This window comes from Myotis davidii, unplaced genomic scaffold (genome assembly GCF_000327345.1).
Source record: "Myotis davidii unplaced genomic scaffold, ASM32734v1 scaffold1025, whole genome shotgun sequence".
Taxonomy (NCBI): domain Eukaryota; kingdom Metazoa; phylum Chordata; class Mammalia; order Chiroptera; family Vespertilionidae; genus Myotis; species Myotis davidii.
The window spans coordinates 990987-1011722 of record NW_006297812.1 but is presented as its reverse complement, the minus strand read 5'-3'; the positions used below and the strand labels follow the sequence as shown (position 1 = coordinate 1011722).

Below are 20736 nucleotides of genomic sequence, written 5' to 3'. Positions count from 1 at the left end.
TCCCCTTTGAGGAGGTTTCTTTGAAAAGAACTAGGTATCACATAGAATGGAGCCTTTTAAAAAGTGAAATATTTCTAGTGTTTAAACAGTAGAGGTTCTCCACCCTGGCTGCACATCAGGCAGCTTAGGAAGAAGCCAGAGCAAAGATATTATTAGAAAAAACAAACAAACAAAAAACAGTAATGGATGAATTTTTTATTATATTTCAAGTAATATTTTCATTGATTTCAGAGAGGAAGGGAGTGGGAAAGATAGAAACATCAATGATGAGAATCATTGATCAGCTGCCTCCTGGATGCCCCCATCCTGGGGATCAAGCCTGCATCCTGGGCATGTGCCCTGACTGGGAATAGAACCGTGACTTCCTGGTTCTTAGGTCGATGCTCAACCACTGAGCCACACCGGCTGAGTGGCAGTAGTAATTTTTCAACAATGCTCTGTGAACCCAACAACACATATCTGTAAGACAACCATGGCCTGTAGCTCCCAGTTTGCACCACTGGTATGAAAGGGATGAGCCAGTCAGTGCTGGGTCTCCTTGCTGGGCTGGCGGAGATATGCCTAGGTAGCAGGCAGCCTTGCAAATAAGACTTTTATCAGCCTGCCATTGCCAGCTTGCATTTCCCATGCAGTGAAATGGATAGATTCCACGCCTGGCCTGCCCAGAGCGGTGACTCCTTGGGCCCTATGGCAGGTGCCTTATTCTGGGAAGACAGCCAGCTCTGCTTGTCAGGATCACCTCAGTTTAAACTTCTCAGATGGGAACCGTGTGAGAGGGCATGAGTTGCAGGGGAAAGCAGGGTGCCTTGGCCTCCGCGGATTATTAGCACAAACTTGGCAGCTCGAACTGATCCCTGAGAAGCGCTCCCCCTCCCTCCTGCCAAAGCTCTCCGTCAGCCTGTGCCTCGGGAGCTGTCACAGCCTCATTACAGCTAATTCGTCTTCACTTAGCGCAGCAGAGGCTGGTTTATCAAACTGGGTGGGCGCAGAGGAAGCGTGATTAGCGACATTATGCTGTTTGCCATGACAGGCTCCGAAAACTTAGCTCATCTGTGTCCCAGGAGTCCCCAGATAAGACCGGAGTGTTTATGTTCTGCCTCAGAAATTCTCAGGATCGGAAGCCAGTGTGGCAGCTCCAGCCAGAGGAGCTTCCCTTGCGATGTTCTGAAGGGCGCCTGTTTTGCTCCGTCCCTCCCTTGCCCTAGCCTCTGCTGCGAAGGTGGGAGAGCTGGGGCAGCAGCTATCACGGGGCCTGGGGCGAGCAGGGTCCCTGGCCCCTCCAGCATCCTCTGGCCCAGCCGCTGTCCTGCTGGGAATACACTGCCTCCTTTGCGTGGAATGCAGCTCTCCGGGATTTGGATTGTTTGCCTCTGCTGCTGTCTTCCTGGCTGATGTGTCAGGTTGCTAACAACACATCTCGAGGTGCAGCCATCCCCTAGGCTCCTGGGGAAGAATTAGACAGAAAACCTCCCAAAGAAATCATCTCAAGGAACAAAATTCTACAAAGAAATAAATCTACCAGCCCCGAGGCCCTGGGCTGAACATCTGGCCACCACCCACGAGCGCGTACACTGTGATGTGCCTGGCTGCCCAGGGTCCAGAGGAGAGCGGGAGAGGTGCCGGGCTTGCAAAGCAGCCCTTAGGCAGCGGTCCTCAACCTGTGGGTCGCGACCCCTTTGGGGGTTGAACGACCCTTTCACAGGGGACGCCTAAGACCATCCTGCATATCAGATATTTACGTTATGATTCATAACAGTAGCAACATTACAGTTATGAAGTAGCAACGAAAATAATTTTATGGTTGGGGGTCACCACAACATGAGGAACTGTATTAAAGGGACGCAGCATTAGGAAGGTTGAGAACCACTGCCTTAGAGAGAAAAGGGTCATGGCCAGGAAGGGAACGGGCTGGGTGGGGGTAGCAGGTCCTGAATGCCAGCAGTGGCCTGGCTCTGCTAAGGACAGGAGTGGGGGAGATGGGGTGCAAAAGAAGTTGGGTGAGATTTGGGAGAGATGCCGTGGAGCCTCCAGACCCTTCTCCTCTAGCTGACTTAAGATGTTTGGAAATGCAGATGGTGATAATAAGGATAGTGACCATGTTGGTAGCTAATACCTGCCATTGACTGAGTCCTTTCTATTAGCCAGACAGGGAGCCACGTAGGGTAAAGCCATGACCCACCCAGAGGCCTTCATTGCGATTCTGGAAGCAACCGTCTCTGTGAACTTGGGCGAGTCCTTTCACTTTTCTGGGTCTTAGTTTCTAATCTATAAAAGAAAGAGACCAGATGGTACCTTCTCTAAGGGTTATTCCCAGAATAAAATGGAATATTTTACATTTTCCAGGTCAGCGATCAAGAGAATATGAACAACTGAGCGCCTCCTCTGGGCCAGAGACTAGACTAAGGGCGTAGTGTACCTCGTTAACCTTCAAAGCAACCCCCGAGGAAGGCAGTCTGCCAGCTTCAGAGCTGTGCAGACCAGCACTACTGCTCCCAGAGTCCACCAGCACCACCAGCACTCAGTGACGTTTATCCAGCCGGGAGCCTTCCCAGCAGATGCTAAGGCTACAACAGGGTTAACACAACCTCTGCCTGTCAGACACACGGAGAGATGGGCCAGGCACAGAAGCAGCGAGTACCAGAGAACACTGCAAACAGATGGAATGGTAGCAAACACCTCCCCGGCTGATTCTCCTTAGCGAGAAGGAGGTATGATCAGCTTATAGATGGCCAAAGGAAGGTCTAAAGTCCTAACCTTCCTCTAGGGCTTTAGAGTTTGCAAGATACTTTGAGATATATCATTTTATTTTATTTTTCCTCCACTCTCTGGAATTAGTATGACTGCTATTATTATTAAGTTATTGCTAATTATTAATGAACTAGGGGCCCAGTGCATGAATTCGTGCACCTTGAAAGGAACTGTGGGCCGCAAGACTGTGGTGGGCACAGGGGCGGGTCTTGGCCCATCCTCTGTCTCCCAGCCTGGCCCCTTCCATTGTGACCCCTGGTCCCCTGTCTGCTGGCAGGCCCACTCCCGCCACCACAGCTCCCATGCGCTGACTGCGCCAGCTCTGCTTGCACCTGCTGATGGCGTGGAGTGATTGGGGCCAGCGCCGGAGTGGCGGCTGCTGCCACGATTGCCCCTCGCAGGAGGAGGTGGAGAAGCCCTTAGGGGTGATTGGGGCCGGCAGCCACTGCTCGCACCCACTGACAGCGTCGAGCGATCAGGGATGGCACCAGATGCCGGCAGCGGGTGCAAGCTCTGGGTGGGACCATGGTGCATGGGAGCACCAGAGTAACCACCAGAGGCTCCCCCCAATGACAGCAACTGGCATCTCGCCCTGGTCTGGCATCCCTGCTCACCTGCTCCACCATCCCATCATGGCCAATGCCTGCCATGTTCTGTGCGCACCCCTTGGTGGTCAGTGCACGTCATAGCGACAGGTTGTTTAGTTGTTCCGGTTGTTCCGCTGTTCAGTCTATTTGCATATTAGGGTTTTATATGTATAGATAAATTGGTAATCAGAGAAGTGGCTCATCGAGGGGGATTGGATCATCCTTTGCATGCCAGACATCCACAGGCAGGCAGTAGATACTTGATGAAATAATGCAGTGTGGACGATAGCTCACATAGTTCCTCCAGGTCTGATTGTGCCTGGCCTCCCTCTGCCTTCAAGACTAGAGACTCTCATAGCTGGTGTTTCATCAGGTTTTACCAGGGAGGCTATTGGCCAAGCAGGGCTTCTTTTGGTGGAGGTTTAGAGGGAAGAGTCAAGGTTGCTACAAATCTGCATGGATACTTTAACCAAGGTCACCTGCAGGTGCCCCCACACCTCAGGGCTTGAGCTCAGGACTGGCGGGTGGGAGCTACAGGTTGGGCATGGCTGAGTCTCTCTGGAGTGTGTAGAGGACTAGGGACCACAGAAAACAGGGGTCTCTTTCTATCAAGGCCCCTCACGCAGCTCAGACCTTTTGCTGGGACCCTCACACGGCTCAGCTCCAGCTCCCTGGCAGCCGGGGCATCCCTCTTGATGATACCAGCTGCCATTTATTGAGCATCTGACAGTACAGGCCCCTTCATTTTCATTTTCTAAGTTAATTTGACAAACACCGTCAGTGGAGAGGGAGTTCCTGTGTCCATTTTACAGATGAGAAGACTGAGGCCCAGAGCGATCCCACGTCAAGGCCACACTGCCAGCCAGTGTTGGAGCTGAGACTGAAACCCAGGCTGCTGCCTGATTTTAAAAAACCAAGCCACACTGACTCCTCCCCTTCAGTTCCCAGGATAGAAAGAAGCTGCTCCTCTTCATTTTCTGGTCACCACTGCTTAGAACAACCTCAGGTGTTGGGGACAGGGATGTGAAGGGGCGAGAGCATGCAGTGCCAGTGAGCACACAGCTCTCAGGATTCTGCCCGTCATTGTGGTTGCCTATGACTTGCAACCTGTGGGAGAGGAAGTTAGAGGCCCTGTCCATGGTCCCCAGCCTGTCCTGGGTCAGGGAAGCGGCCTCCCTGCTCCCTCTGTGGCTGTGCCCATGTTGCCCTCCTCTGAGTGAGGTGCCAGGAGCTCAGACAGACAAGGTGCCCAGGCCCATCGTGCTACCCCTGTTGGCGGGTCCACACCCCCTGGAAGGAAAGCAAATGCACAGACAGCAGGGGAGGGTGAGCTGAACTGGCCGGAAGGGACGAGCCCCCAGGCAGTCCCTGGGCTGAGCCAGGGTGAGGTGAGACCCCGGTGGTCGTCCACACTCTGCTCGACCCCAAATCCAGCACGTCCTGTCCTCAGAGCTCATCTCTCCCAGCAGCCTGTCGCCCTGGACACTCTGAGAGTGGCATTTTCTGTAAACACCCAGTTGCCTAATGGCGCCCAGGACTCTGAAGAAATTCAGGTGTGGCCTGTACCCTAACTCCCCTCTTTATAAGGCTGTGAGGGGTTCCACTGGGGGTCCTGGTGGACCCAGTCTGAGACCTAATGGCCTGGTGGGGCGAGGCGCTGGACATGGCCTTGGAGGAACCATTGTGGGGCTGAGATAAAGGCACCTGAGTCCTGGTTTCTGATCTTACCCCTCCTCCTCCCAGATTGTCTCCAGACCCAGACTCTACTGTGGGCGCAAGGAAAGGAGTCTGGGCTCTGGCGGCAGACAGACCTGTGTTCATAACCCACTGCACTGGGTGAGCTTGGGCAGGTTGCTCACCCTCTCTGTTCCTGTTTCTTCACCTTTAACGTGGAAATAATATCTCATAAGGCTGTTGTGCAGATTAAAGGAAATAATATTGCACAAGTGTTTCTCACCGTGACTGGGGTAGAGTAGGAGCTCAGCAGCTGTTACTTTTGTTATTAGAGTGGGAGTCCCCCTCGCCACCTCCTGTCCCTACCAGCTGAGCCACTGACCTCTGTGAAGGGGGACGATGGCCCCTTAGACCAAAGCCGTCCTGTCTTTGAGAAAGTGTCCTGAACTCCAGCTGTCCTGGGCAGAACCACGGGAGTGAAGGGACAGTCTGTCTGGCCGATGGGCAAGAGAGGAAGGAAGCCAGTAGTTATACTGAGACGACAGGGTCAGGAAGGCAGCCGAAGTCTGGCTCACATTCATATTTGGGAGGGAGACTGCAAGGGTTAAAGAGCACATGAGACATGAGACTTTTTTTTTTTTTTTACAATTTGTCATAGAAAATTTGAAACATCTATAACATTAGAAAGATTAGTGCAGTGGACCTCGGTGGATCATCACCCAGCGTCAGCCGTCATCACCTTGTGGCCAATTTGTTTCATCTATGCCCCCTCCATATTCTCTCCAAAGAAATCACAGGCACCGTATAACTTTATCTGTAAATGCTTCAGTGAGTATCTCTAAACAATAGGGATTCTTTAAAATTTAACTAGAATGTCACTGCCACACCTAGACATTATTACCAGTAATTCTTTCATCTCAACAAGCTACTCTTGAAATTTTCAATCGTCTTATGAATGTCAAAGACCTTTAAAAAGCTGGTCTCTACGAATCAGGGTTTAAATCAGATCCACACATTGCAATTGACTGATATGGCTTTTAAGTTGCCTTTTTTTTTATAAATCCCATCCCCTCCCCTCCACTCTTTTTTTGTTTGTTTGTTTCTGTGCAATTTATTTTTGGGAGAAACCAGGCCATGAGTCCTGGAGCGTTTTGCACATCTGGATTTTGCTGATTGCGTTCCTGTGAAGTTTGGCCTTCACTTTGTCTTTGGGGTACCACACCAAATAGGTGCTTGTGTTGGGGTCATCGGGTGAAACCTCGGCCCCTCCTTTCGCCTCAGTGGGAAGGATACGTGCCCAGTGCCAGCCCTGCAAAGCCGGAGGACTGGCTGATACAGGGCAAGGTCCGGCAGCGGGATGGGGGACACGGTGGCTGTTACCCGGGACTGGCTTCTCTCGTTTTTATGAACAGGGACGTGTTTTCATAAAGCAGGGCAATTTTCGGCTAAATAGTGAGGATTGTTTTTCCTTCTTCTAGAGCAATAAGGTTCAGGATTTGTCTCCCTCTTGACTTTCAAGAGCATGTTTTCTCAATTCCTTCCTGAAATTAAAGTAAAGGTCAAGGAGGCTGTTCCGAGACCCAGTCCTCCCCCCACCGGCTCCTGCGGGCCGGCGAGTCTGGCAGTGAAGTGTGCCTGCCTCCCGAGTTAGTGACCTGGCCTGGTCCCAGGGCATACCACACCGAATTTCATGATTCCTTTCTTTCTGGGGGAAACCGAGGAGGGAGGGTAAGACAGGGGAAGGATAAAAGGAAACTGTACCAGGCCGTGGGCCCTGCTCTGAATTTAGATCTCCTGGGTAATTTCTCGCTGCTCGCTTATCCCCGCTGTGTTCCCTTCCTCTGGGAGGCCCCGGGGCCCCACCCCCTCCACCCTGCTTCCCACCAGCCAACTTTCTGCTCCGCACCCTGTGAGCTGCCCCTTCCCTGGCACAGTGTTGAGAAGCGAGGGTTTTTAATCAAAAGGCAGTGCACGCAGAGAACAGTACCGCCACCACCCTGCTCGGCAGCACTCCCCCACCTCCTCCCCACTGAGTCACTCCAGCTAACAGTTAATTAATTTGTGACACTTTGACAGTTTGCAAGGAGACATTTTTATGGAGCCATCAAAATCCACAGGGATGGGCTGTCAGGCAGACACTCCTCCTTGCAGTCCCAGACCCTGCCTCACCTCACGGTAGACCCCAGGGGTCCTGAGGACATGAGGGAGGCCTGGGGTGAGGCCAGGAAACTCTGAAGCCCTTGGCAGTCGAGGCTGTCCACACTCCCAGGACCGCCTGGCCCCCTGGGGCGTGGCAGAATCAGCAGGTGTCCGGGATGAGAGCAGCAGAGGTGAGGAGGCCCCAGGCATGCTCACCGCTGGTCTCTCCTGGTTCCCAGACAAATCCCCAGGCAAGGGCCCCCTTCACTGCCCACCCTGGGCATCCCCACCCTCCCCTGCAGTTCCTTAGATGAGCTGGTAGTCTGGTTATGCTCTATAGCTGCTGGTTGGTGAGGAGTGAGAAGATGGCTCTGGGCCACCTTGCCTGCTGCCTGCAACTTCTCCCCCACAGTGGGGTGCTAATCTAGAAGCTCTGACAGGAGCCCAGGAGCCATCCTCACCAGCTCTGTTTCCCTTTCCAGGGAACTCAGCTTATCTGCCCACCTCCCCACACGCCAATACTCCCCTTCACACGCGTGCACTCTCTTTCTCTTTCCATGCCTGCAACCCCACGTGCCCCGGTGATGGCCCCCCTGGAGCACTCCTGGAGGGACCCTAACAAGCAGGGCATCCAACCCCAGCTTTCACCATGACTGGGACCTGGCGGTCCAGGTGGAGATCTCAGAGGAGGTTCTGGTTTCCTTTGAGTGGATCCAGGGAGAGAAACAACAGCCAGGGTAGAAAAAGCCCCAGGACTGGCTCCTTCACACTTGGGGGAGATACTAGTTCCCAGGGATGCCTCTCATTTATTGAGCACCTACCACTACCGTGCTGGACAATGAGAAGATCATGAGATGATAAGATAGGTATGATTCTCTTCTTTTCACTGAGGTGACATTGGTTGATAAAATTAGATAAGTTCCAAGTATACAATTTCATATCATCTGAATATTGCATTGGGTGCTCACCACCCAGAGTTAAGTCTCCTTCCATCACCATTTATCCTCCTCCTTTATCCTCTTCTACCTCCTCCCACCCCTTGAGACTTCCCTCTGGTAATCACCATACTATTGTGTGTATCTATGAGGTGGGTTTTTGTTTGTTTGTTTGTTTGTTTTTTGCTTATTCCCTTTACCCTTTTCACCCAGCTCCCCAACCACCCTCCCCTCTAATAGCTAGTAGTCTGTTCTCTGTATCTATGAGTCTGTTTCTATTTTGTTTGTTGTTGTTTTTTAGTGTATTTTGTTCATTTGATTCCACATATAACTGAAATCATATGGTACTAGAGGCCCATGCACGAATTTGTACAAGAGTAGGCCTTCCTTCCCTCAGCTGCTGGCACCGCTTCCCTCTGGCACCTGGGACCTGGGCTTCCCTTGCAGCCCCGGCTTCATCCCGAGGGTCGTCTGGAAGGACGTCCAGAAGGAAATCTGTTCTAAGTAGCATATTATGCTTTTATTATAGATTGGTCTTTCTCTGACCGGCGTATTTCACTTAATAGAATGCTCTCCAGGTCCATTCAGTCAGTCTCAAAAGATGAGATTTCTTTCTTTTTTACAGCCAAATAACATGCCATCATGTAAATGTGACATGCATTTTTATCCACCCATCTACTGATGGGGACTTGGGCTGCTTCCAAATGTTGCCTATTGTAAATAATGCTGCAATGAACATAGGGGTGCATATATTCTTTCCATTTAGTGTTTCAGGTTTCTTCAGAGAAATTCCCAGAAGTGAAATTGCTGGGTCAAAAGGCAATTCCGTTTTTAATTTTTTGAGGAAACTCTAATACTGCTTTCCACAGTGGCAGCGCCAATCTGCATTCCCACCAGCAGTGACTGGAGCTCTCTTTCCCCCACATCCTCGCCACTGTTTGTTGATTTATTGGAGATAGCCCATCTGACAGGTGTGAGGGGATACCTCATTGTGGTTTTAATTTGTATTTTTCTGATGATTAGTGACATGGAGCTCCTACTCATATATCGATTGGCCATCTGTATATTCTCTTTCAAAAAGTATCTATTCAGGTCTTTGCCCATTCTTTAATTGTATTGTTTGTTTTTTTGGTCTTGAGTTGTATGAGTTCTTTAAAATTTTTGGATATTAACCCCTTATCAGATGTCTCATTGGTGACTATGTTCTCCCATTCATTGGGTTGTCTTTTCATTCTGTTGATGGTTACCTTTGCTGTGTAAATTTTTTTTTTTATGTAGTCAATTTGTTTTTTTGTTTTTTTTTGTTTATTTCCCTTACTTAAGTAGATATCAGAAAAAAATATTGGGTATATATGAAAGATGTCCAAGATTTACTGACTATGTTTTCTTTTAGGATTTTTATGGTTTCAAGCCTAACATTTCAGTCTTTAATCCCTTTTGAGTTTTCTTGTGTATGGTGTGAAAAGGTGGTCTAGTTTCATTGTTTTGCATGTATCTGTCAGATTTCCTAAAAAAAAAACAACTCCCATTGAATTCACTGTCTTTACCCCATTGTATGTTTTTGCCTCTTTTGTCAAATATTAATTGACCATAAAGGTGTGGGTTTATTTCTGGGACCTCTAAGCTGTTAGATTGATCTATGTGTCTGTTTTTATGCCAGTAACAGGCTGTTTTGATTACTATGGCCTCATAGTATAATTTGATATCAGGTAGTGTGATTCCTAAACTTTGCTCTTCTTTCCCAAGATTGTTGTGGCTATTTAAGGTCTTTTGTGGTTCCATATAAATTTTTGGAATATTTGTACTAGTTCTGTGAAATACACCATTGGTATTTAGATAAGAATTGCATTAAATCTGTAGACAGCTTTGGGCAGTATGGATGATGTTGATTCTTCCTATCCATGAACATGGTATATGCTTCCACTTCTTCAATTTCTTTCCTGTCTTATAATTTTCTGAGTACAGGTTTTTTTTTTTTTTTTACATCCTTGATTAAGTTTATTACTAGGTATTTTTTTAATGCAGTTGTAAATGTTTTCTTAGTTTGCATTTGTGATAGTTTACTATGAGTGTCTAAAAAGCAACTGATTTCTGGATATTTATTTTATATATTGCTACTTTACTAAATTCATTTATTAGTTCTAGTAGGGTCTTTGTTTGTTGGTTTGTTTTTATGGAGTCTATAGGGTTCTCTATATACAGTATCATGTCATCTGCAAATAATGACAGTTTTACTTCTTCCTTTCTAATTTGGATGCCTTTTATTTCTTCTTCTTGTCTGATTGCTGTGTCTAGGGTTTCTAGTACTATGTTGAATAAGAGTGGTGAAAGTGGACATACCTGTCTTGTTTTTGATAGTAAAGGAAACAATTGCATTTTTGCCCATTGAGTCTGATGTTGGCTGTGAGTTCGTCATACATGGCCTTTATTATGTTGATATATGTCCCCTATATTCCCACTTTGCTCTAAGTTTTTATCATAAATGGATGTTGGATTTTATCAAATGCTTTTTCTGCATCTATTGATATGATCATGTGATTTTTATCCTCCATTTTAGCCTCCATACCACATTTTATGTGGTATATCACGTTTATTGATTTGCGGATATTGTTCCAACCTTACCTCCTTCGAATGAATCTTACTTGATTATGGTATATGATCTTTTTAAATGTATTGCTGGATTCGGTTTGCTAATATTTTGTTGAGATTTTAGCATCTACATTTATGAGTGATATTGGCCTTTAATTTTTATATTTTTTATTTTTAGTTTCTTTATCTGGTTTTGAAATTAGGATAATGCTGGCCTTGTAAAATGAGCCTGGGAGTCTTTGCTTCTCTTAAATTTTTTTCGAATAGTTTGAGAAGGATAGGTTTTAGTTCTTCTTTTAATGTTTGGTAAAATTTACCTGTGAAGCCACCTGGTCCAGGATTTTTGTTTGTTGGGAAATTTTTTTATTACTGCTTAAATTTCATTAGTTGTAATCTATTCAGATTTTCTGATTCTTCCTGATTGCATTTTGGAAGATTGTATGTTTCTAAGAATTTATCCATTTCTTCCAGATTATCAATTTGTTGGCAGATAGTTATCATAATATTTTCTTACAATCCTTTGCATTTCTTTGGTGTCAGTTGTTACTTCTCTTTCATTTCTGATTTTATTTATTTGGGCCCTCCCTCTTTTTTTCTTGATAAGTTAAAGGTTTGTCAGTCTTGTTTATCTTTTCAAAGAATCAGTTCTTGGTTTCATTGATTTTATATATAAATATTTTAGACTCTATTTGGTTTATTTCTGCTATGATCTTTATTATTTCCTTTCTTTTATTCAGCTTGGGCTTTGTTTGTGTTCTTTGTCTAGTTCCTTTAAATATGAAGGTAGACCTTATTTGATATTTTTCTTGTTTCTTAAGGTAGGCCTGTGATGCTCTGAATTTTCCTCTTGCACTGCTTTTACTATGTCCTATAGATTTTGGGTTGTTGTGTTCTCATTTTCATTTGTTTCAAGGTATCTTTTGATTTTTTTCTTGATCTCATTCTTTATTCATTCATTGTTTAGTAGCATGTTATTTAGCCTCCATGTCTTTGTGTGTTTTTCAGTTTTTTTCTTGTGATTGATTTCTAGTTTCATACTATTATGGTCATAGGAGCTGCATGATATGATCTCATTCTTTGTTGGGGGTCTTATCCAGCATCTAGACGGGTTCAGGAATCTGGAGAAGGGGCTGCGGTAAATTATCAAAGAGTCTAGAGATGAAACATAATTTTGGAAGGCATTTTGGGGAGCCAGAGAAGACTTAGCTAAAGAAACTAAGTCCTCCTTGTCTCAGGACCCCTAGCTTTTTATTAATACAAATTGTCCTAAGGCAAAGTAGATATACATATCGAAAGCAAGGTTTAATATACAGAATACATTGTCAGATTGGGGGAACTGCCTTTGGCTGTTCAGGTGTTTGGCTAGTAGGAGGCAATAACATGTAGATTAAAATGCCCTCTGCTATCTGGCAGCAAGCAATCATTTATGCGTCCTTTTCAGGTTTGGAGAAATGCCTTTGGCCATTCCAATAGGTAATAACATATGATTCTCCAGCCCTTGCTGAAGGCTCAAGGTCCACCAACCTTTTGATGAACTTCTTGCATTTATGACCTGCTGGAATTAGCTTCCAGCAATTCTTCTTAAATTTATTGAGACTTGCTTTGTGTCCCAACATGTGGTTGTCCTAGAAAATATTCCATGGGTGGGTACTTGAAAAAAATGTATATTCTGCTGCATTGGGGTTAATGCTCTGAAAATATCAATTAAATCCATCTGATGTAGTGTTTATTTAAGGCTACTGTGTTTTCTTTGTGTGTGTGTGTTTTTAAATTTTCTGTCTGGAAGATCTATCCATTGATATCAATTGGATGTTAAAATCCACAACTATAAATGTATTACTATCAATCTCTCCCTTTATGTCCATCAATATTTACTTTATATATTTAGGTGCTCCTATGTTGAGTGAATAAATATTTACAGGGATTATATCCTCTTGTTGAATTACTCCCTTTATAATTATTTAGTGTCCTTTATTTCTTATAGCCTTTATTTTAAAGTCCATTTTGTGTTTAGTCCATAGACAAAATGGACTTCAAAATAAAGGCTATAATAAGAGATAAAGCTTTTTTGCCATTTTCATCTGCATGAAATTTATTTTTCTACCCATTTCCTTTTTCCACGTGTATCTTATATTCTGAGGTGGGTACCTTCTCGGTATATATATATATATATATATATATAGTTTTGTTATACATTCAGCTACCATATGTTTTTTGATTAGAGCATTTAAGCCATTTACATTTAAAGTGATTATTGATAGATATGGATTTATTGTCATTTTATTCTTTATAACTTTGTCCCTTAGTTGTTGTTCTTTTTCCCTCCTCCTTCTCCTTCTCATTCTCTTTCTACTTCTTCCTCAAAAAGAATTTTTAACATTTTTTTTGCAATACTGGTTTGGTGTTAACAAAATCCTTCAGATTTTTCTTGTCTGGGAAGCTCTTTATTTTTCCACCAATTTTAAATGATAGCCTTGCTGGGTAGGATAGTCTTGATTGTAGGTTCTTTCTTTTCATCACTTTGAATATTTCATGCCAATCTTTTCTAGCCTGATATGTTTCTGTTGAGAAGTCAGCTGGAAGTTTTATGAGAGCTTCTTTGTAATTAACTGTCTTTCTCTTACTGCTTTAAGATTCTCTTTTTGTCTTTAACCTTTGCCATTTTAATTATGATGAGTCTTGGTGTGGACCTGTTTTAGTTCATCTTGTTGAGGATTCTTTTTGCTTTTTGGACTTGTGTGTCCTTTTTCTTCACCAGGTTAGAGAAGTTTTCAGCCATTATTTTTTCAAATAGGTTGTGAATCCTTTGCTTTCTCCCTTATTTTTTTGGTATCTCTATAATATGGATATTGTTGCAAAAGTCCCTTAAATTATCCTCATCTTTTTAACTTCTTTTTTCTTTTTGCTGCTCTGATTGGGTGTTTTTCTACCTTGTCTTCCAAATCACTGATTCAATCTTCTGCTTCATCTAACCTACTTTTAATTCCTTCCAGTGTATTCATTTTTTTTAATGTTTCTATTGATTTCAGAGAGAGGAAGGGAGAGAGGGAGAGAGAAACAGCAATGATAAGATAGAATCATTGATCAGCTGCCTTATGCACACCCCCTACTGGTCTGCAACTTGGGTATGTGCACTGACCGGGAATTGAACCGTGACCTCCTGATTCATGGGTTGATGCACAACCACTGAGCCACACTGGCCAGGCCATTCAGTGTATTCTTGATGTCACATATTGTATTCCTCATTTCTGACTGATTCTTTTTCATAGTTTCTATGTCCTTTTTCTAGCTGTTGAAGTTCTTGTAAATTCTCACTAAGTTCCTTAAGCATCCTTATAAACATTTTTGGATCTATATATCTGGAAAACTGCTTGTCTCCATTTCATTTAGCTCTTTTTCTGGAGATTTCTCCTGTTCTTTCATTTGGGGCCTGTTTCTTTGCCCCTGCTTTTTTGGCTGCCTCTTTGTGTTTGTTTCTATATATATTAGATAGATCTATGTCTCCTAGTGTTGGTAGGTTGGCTGCATGTTGTAGGTGTCTTTTGCGACCCAGTGGTACAGTCTCCTTGATCCCCTGATGCGGGTGCTCCAGAAATGTCCCTTTGGGAGATTTTGATAACACTGGTAAAGCAGTATCTCGTGAGAAGTTGAAAGTACGCCAAGGAAGGGAATTCCGGCGGAACTCCGAAGCCGGGCGCTTTTGGTTTCCTGGTGCTTTAGATGTTGGATGGTGGAGACCTCTTGTTTGGCATCTCCTGGCAGGATGATGTTGGCCCAGGTGAGGGTCGGGCCGGACGCTTATTGAAGGTCCTGGGCGGGGCCGGAGGGCACAGGGACTGGGGGGGAAAAAAAGAAATGTCCCTTTGTGGGTTATGTGAGCCCTCCTATTGTAATTGAGTGTTGATTGCTATTGGCCCATTTGTGCATGGTGTCAACCCTCATGGTGGCTGGCTGTGAGGATCCACCCCAACCACAGTGCACAAGCTGCTGTGCAGGTGCTGACCACATGAAATGGAATCTGCCTTACCTAGCAGGGTGGGAGCTGTCGAGATCTCCCTCTGGATATGCTGCTTGTGAAGCTAATTGCATCCTGCTCTGATATTGACTGAAGTGGCCACTGGGTGTGTTGGTTCTGGGGCCTTTTGGTGCAGGTCAGTGTCAGATGCTACCTGTGACTGGCCCTGGGCAACCGGTTTACAGCTACAAAGCAATGTATGGTTTGTGGCTGCCTCTGCGGTGCCTTGGCGTGCATGGGAAGGACCACGCTGCACACCAAGGCTAGCTTCCCTAGTACTGAGTCCAGGGGAAGGTCAGCAAAAGGCTGAAAGCGCCCTGAGATCTGCCTCCACCTGCTCCTACCTACCAGCTCCTGTTTAGGCCCAGTCACTGAAAGATCCTCTGGTGGCACTCGAGTTGCATGAGGTAGGTCCTCACTGAGTTACCATGTAGGGGCGAGTGGTGTTCACCAGATTGAATACCACTTGGTGCCAGTACTGGGTCTGAGGCCACTCAGCAAAAGTTCCAGCATTTAACAAATCAACTGCTCCATGCTGTGTGCCCGCAGACCTTTGTGGTGGGGTGGGACCTCAGGAGTAGTCAGCATGAGACCAAAGAAACCAAGATTTGGTCATGTCTATGGAGGGCTCCTTACCGGTTGAGCATGTGGGGGAAAAAAATGGCCCCTGTCCTCGAGCCACTAGAACTCATTCTCTAGGTATGATTCTTATGCTGCTGCAGTTCACAGTTTGGCCAGAAGAACAGACACTAAACAAATAATAACCTAATTACACCTGTGATAAGTGCCCCCAAGGAGCACATGTGCTGTGAGAGCATTAAGCAAGAGGACAGCTCTGAGCTAGAGCATCAGGAAGCCTTCCCTGGAGAAGGGGCAGACCTGAAGGGTGAGAAGGAGGAGGACATCAGTCAGGACTAAATCCTGAGCCCCAGTGGAAGGACAGGGCCTGGTCAGGAGTGGGTCATTGTGATCCAAGGGGAGGGAGCTGGGGTGCCTTTGCTGGTAGATTTGTGGCTTTGGTGACAGAAAGTTGAATGGGCATTCGAGGGAGCTTCTTGGCTGAGAGGTGGGAGGCAAGGCTCGAACTGCTTGGCTATATTAAACTTCAGCGAGTAGGGGGAAGCTCTGAGAAGGTGACTGGGTTATGAACCTCAGGTTGGGCCACTGAGGGCCCTCAAGACTGTGTCCATCCTCCTGGTTCCAGCTGGATGGGTCCAGACAAAGCCAGAGAATAAGAATGGAAGAGATTCATGCAAGCTTTTTTACACTTTCTGAGGAAACCCAGATAATTTCCCCACAAATAACATAGCTCTGCTGTTGATCAGCTGCCCTGCAGAACTCCAGGCTGGAGTAGTGGGCTTACTATGCCTGGAGGGGGCATGAAGCGGGGATGGTGTTAGTCCTTCCCACTCACCCTCCTCAGCCCCCGCCCCCTCCCCACCATCAGGCCATTGGAGGGCAAGTTTTTCCCACTATTCCACATCTGTCCATAGCAGCGAGGGGGAGGGTATCCCAACCATCCCCTGAACTTTTGGAGCCAAGGAATTACTGGGAGCAGGGCCTTGCCTGTGCCTGAGCCAGACGTCTAGCTTCACCACCCCACTTGCCTGCATGTCTGCCTTGGGACGCTGGGAAAGGTGTTCAGGGCAAGGAGATGGAGGATGCATCCTGGAAGTGACAGTGTCCATTGCCCCACCCCTACTCCTCAGTCTCCCCTATTCTCCACCCCAACATTCCTCTCCATTCTTCCTCCTCCCCACAGACCCTTCCCCACCATCCCTTCCATTCCCAGCCCCAGTGCTTGGAGGCCTTACCATGGAGGTAAGACGGGACTGTCCCTGTCTGCCCACCACAGAGGCCTTCCCAAGGCTGCCCAGCCTAGAACTCTGGGAGCCTGAGGCCCGAGGTCCGTATTCCTCTGTCCCCCGCTGGGGCAGCCCTCCTGGGTAGTAAGTGAGGCACTGTTCAGTGACTCTGCTCCTTTTCCCTTTAGAATAGGAAGGAATATGATGCTTCCTCCCTTCCCTTTCCCCCTCCCACTCTTTCTTCCTAAAGCTGCAGGGGGAGCTGGGGAAGGGCCCATCCCCAAGTCACAGCCTGGATCTCTGACTAGAGGAGCAGGGGTGGCTTGAATTAGGGGGTCCTAGCAGGAGCCCTTCCCCACTTAGTCCCAATTCCCATCCAAATGAGGTCTCTCCAACAAATGGCTTTTGAAATGCAAATGCTACCCCCCTTCCGTTTTCACTGAAATGCTTCAAGTCTCAGAAAAGAAGGGAAAATGATGTGTTTAAGACAGCAGTGTCTCACCCGCCATCCAGCCTGATAAGGGATTGTTCAGTTTTAATTAGACAATTTGATTCCTTCAAATGCCAAACTTCCAGAGGAGGCAGCACACAGGAGCCAGGTTGCTGGAGTCTGTGCTGCACTGAGGGTGCCTCAGCCCCACCTCTGGGCCCTGCGCCCCAGAGTCTTGCTGGAGGATGGAATCAAATTGCAACCAGATTAATGGAATCCTCTCCTCTCTCCTCTGGGACCAGCCAGCTTTCCTCCAGGGCTCCAGGCTGCCCTAGGAGATGGGCCCTTTTGTCCACACCCCACCAGCCTTGGGCCCAAGGGTGACAATAGCCTCCAAGTTTTTCTGAAAGAAAAAGCCAGCGTTAGTGGTCAGCCTCGAACTGTGGAGCTTGAAAGGAGTTTTCGTCCAGCATCCTTGGGACAAGCTGTTTCTGTTTGCAGGCTGGGTGTGACTGGGAGAGCAGCCCGCCTTCTCCTGCAACTTCTACTTCCCTACTCCATCCCAGACCCAGAGCTAGCAAATTTTCAAGTTGGGCACACACAGAAAATTGGCCTATCTGTAAGGCACAACGGTAAATGGCAGAGGAGCCTGAGGCCGGAAACGTAGCTCCACATTCCACATGCCCTTGTATCCCCACACTCCTCGGTTCATTGCAGACACCTTGCTGAAAAGCTGCTGTGTAGGCTCTGAGGACACTGCGACCACAGCAGGCTGGGGGTGGGTCGGGTGTGAGGGAGGACTTGATGGAGAGTACTGACCACTGGAGTGGATGATTCTGGAAGATCTTTAAGTAGACCCTTGCCTTTCTGAGCCGGGGCAGGGCGATGAGTACTGGAGGCAGGTGAGGGCCAGGTACTTTGATGGCCTGAGGCTTGCAGGCCACCCACAAATGGAGTTTCCCATATTCCTGGCTCCCTGCTGTTTCCCACACACCAGAGAAACAGAGAAAGCAGAGCCTGGAGCCCATCTGTGAGCATGGCCTGGGGAGGGTGAGGTGGGAGCAGCAGCTGCCCCCTTTGCTGCATAGGGAAGATGAAGATGAGACCTTGGGGGAGAAGTAGCCCCTGCTAGAGTGAGCCTGGCATCTGCAGGCATTTTTGACAGCTCAGGCTGCCATAATGAAATGCCATAGGTCGGATGGCTTAAACAACGGACATGTCCGGGGCCTGGACGGCTGAGATCATGATCTGTTTTTGGTGAGGACTCTTCCCGGCTTGTATGACTGTCTCTCGCTGTGTGCTCACATGGCAGGGACAGGGAGAGCAGGGTCTCCTGCGTCTCTTCTTATGAGGACATGCATCTCATCACGAGGACCCCACCCTCATGACCTCATCTAGACATAACCACCTTCCAAAGACCCCACCTCCAAATACCATCACCTTGGATGAGGACAACTTAGAGCTCCAAAATATGAATGAGGGGGTGTGCACAGCAGCAGAATTAGATCATCCATTCCTCTCCCAGGAGATAGGACTGCATAGCTAAATTAGTAAATGCTAAGAAATGGCAGTGACCATGTATACATTTGGCACTAGCTAAATGCTCAATGATTGGGGACTGTGATTTAGAGCTTTTCCACATGAAGCAGGAGCCACCTGGGAGGAAGATGAAGGCGGATGGTGTATGGAGGTTGGGTATTTTCATAACACCAAATCGAAATACTTGCTCTGACAACAACAACGTAAAATACTGGGATCTTATTTATCTGAAAAGCCTTCTGGCTGTTAAGAAGAATTCATCTTGGGTTATACAGTCAGCCAATCTTCATTTAAAACAAAAACAAAACCAGAACAAAAAACCACAGGAAATTTGGAGCATCTGGCAAATTTAGGTGCTAGCTGCTGCATGGCCTTGACGCTCCCCTCCTACACAAGGGGGGCGTTGACTTCACCTGGCTTCTGTGGAGCCCGGACCGACCGGGCCAGGTTACCTGGTGCTCTCCCTTGCTGCCAGAGGCAACATTCACCTGGATGGAGGAGCTTGAGGGGCAGGGCAAGGGCAGGTATCTGAGGGAAAATGCCAGTAATAAAAATGCCAGGAGGTCACTGTTTTTCATTCATCCCAAGTTGACACACATCCCACCAGCATGTTAATGTCTCTGACATCAGAATTCATTTTACACTTGACCCCATCTGAGAGCTGTGTTGGGGTTTGATGGCATTTTTTATTTCCTAGTGGTACATGAAACAATGGTGCATATTACATTGAATTCTGTCTCTTAAAAAGTATTTATTTATTAAACCGATTGGGGTGACATTGGTCAACATGAACATATAGGTTTCAGGTGTTCCAAGATCTGTATATTGCACTGTGTGCCCACCACCCAAAGTCAAATCTGCTGTCACCTTATATTAAGCCTCCTTCTCCCCTCCCCACCCCCAGCACCCCACCGGCCACCTTCCCTCTGGCAATCACCACACTGCTGTTTGTGTTCATGCGTTCTGTCTTGGAGCTTAAGAAATTCAACAATTGGTATTACAGTTGCTGACTATATAGCAGGTGGGCTGGGAGCGCTGGATCTTCCAGGCCAGCTGCCACCCCACCAGAAGGGTCGCTCACCTTTATCCTGCACACATGGTTCAAGAACAAACCTGCCTTTTTCTTTTCTTTTTTTTTTCTTTACTCCCTCCCAAGGGGAAATAAGCCTTATTACTTGTTTCTTTTTCATCTTTTTGCTTGGTTTGGTTTTTAAAGTTAACATTCCTTGAGGATGGCATAAATGATTTCCATAGCACCTGGAAATCATGGTGCTTTGTGCGGAGTGCCTTGAAATACTGATAAATTTAATTCCATTGTGTGAAATAGGAACACTTTTGTTAGCAGGAAAGCCGACTCTATTATATGTGCATTATGTTTCAGTCACAACCGAAACACAGGCTGTCAAACTCATCAGCCCTCCGACTGCCTCTGAGCCGCTGCTCCCATTCCTCGTTCCTCAGGGACAGCACAGCCAGCGCCCAGACCCAATGGGGAGAGGCAGAGTTACCCTCGGCAGCTCCATCCCTGCTTGGCCCCAGTGCCTCACCCCATCTACCCCGTGACCAAATGCCATGACTCCGCCTCCAGGTTGGCTCCTGAAGCTGAACACTTCTCTGCAGCCTCTTCCCCACTCTTTCACCTGGACCACCACCTCTCTTACCTGAGTTATAGCCACACCTCCCTTCCCTCCACACTCTCCTCGACATGCAGCAGCCCTGACCTCTAACGCACCGGACAGTCCTCTGCACTCGACCTTTCAGGAGCTCCCACGCTGACAAGGCCCGGTCTGGCCCATGAATGGCCCTTCAGTGTAATTTTCCCCAGTGTCACTGTCAGACCCTACACTTGCAGCCAACAGAATTATCTGCCGTTTGGCACTGTGTTGTGTTCTCTCTGGCTGGAACATCTCCCCACCCAGTTGTCTGGCTCAGTCCTCCTCCTGCTTCATCTCAGATGACGCCTCTTTCAGGTCATCTTTCCCCCCTGGGGTGGGGCGCCTGTTCCTCAGTGCACATGTGCAGACCTATCATTTCTTGCTGGGGTTCCTGCAACAGCCTCCCAGCTGGTGTCCTGCCACCTTACTTGGCCCACCCTTCCATTCTCTAAACAGCAATCAGCATCTTCTCTCTGATCATGCTGTTTCCACTGCCATTAGGTTCAAGTCTAAACCTCTTTAAGGCCCCTATAGTATGACCTTAAGGCTCCCTATGATTCTGTATGATCTCACCTATTACCACCTCCCCAGTTTCACTCATTCCCAGTCCCTCCATGCTT

General features: G+C 47.2%; 1 protein-coding gene across 2 annotated transcripts in view; it reads left to right on the top strand.

The window, feature by feature from the left end:
• The first annotated feature begins 2353 nt into the window (after positions 1–2353).
• Positions 2354–20736, top strand: part of DRD2 (dopamine receptor D2) — a 32543-nt gene continuing 14160 nt past the window's right edge. For both annotated transcript variants that reach the window (XM_006773517.2, XM_006773516.2), the window contains exon 1: positions 2354–2708. The gene's annotated coding sequence lies outside the window, so the exon portion shown is untranslated. The remainder of the gene's footprint in view (positions 2709–20736) is intronic.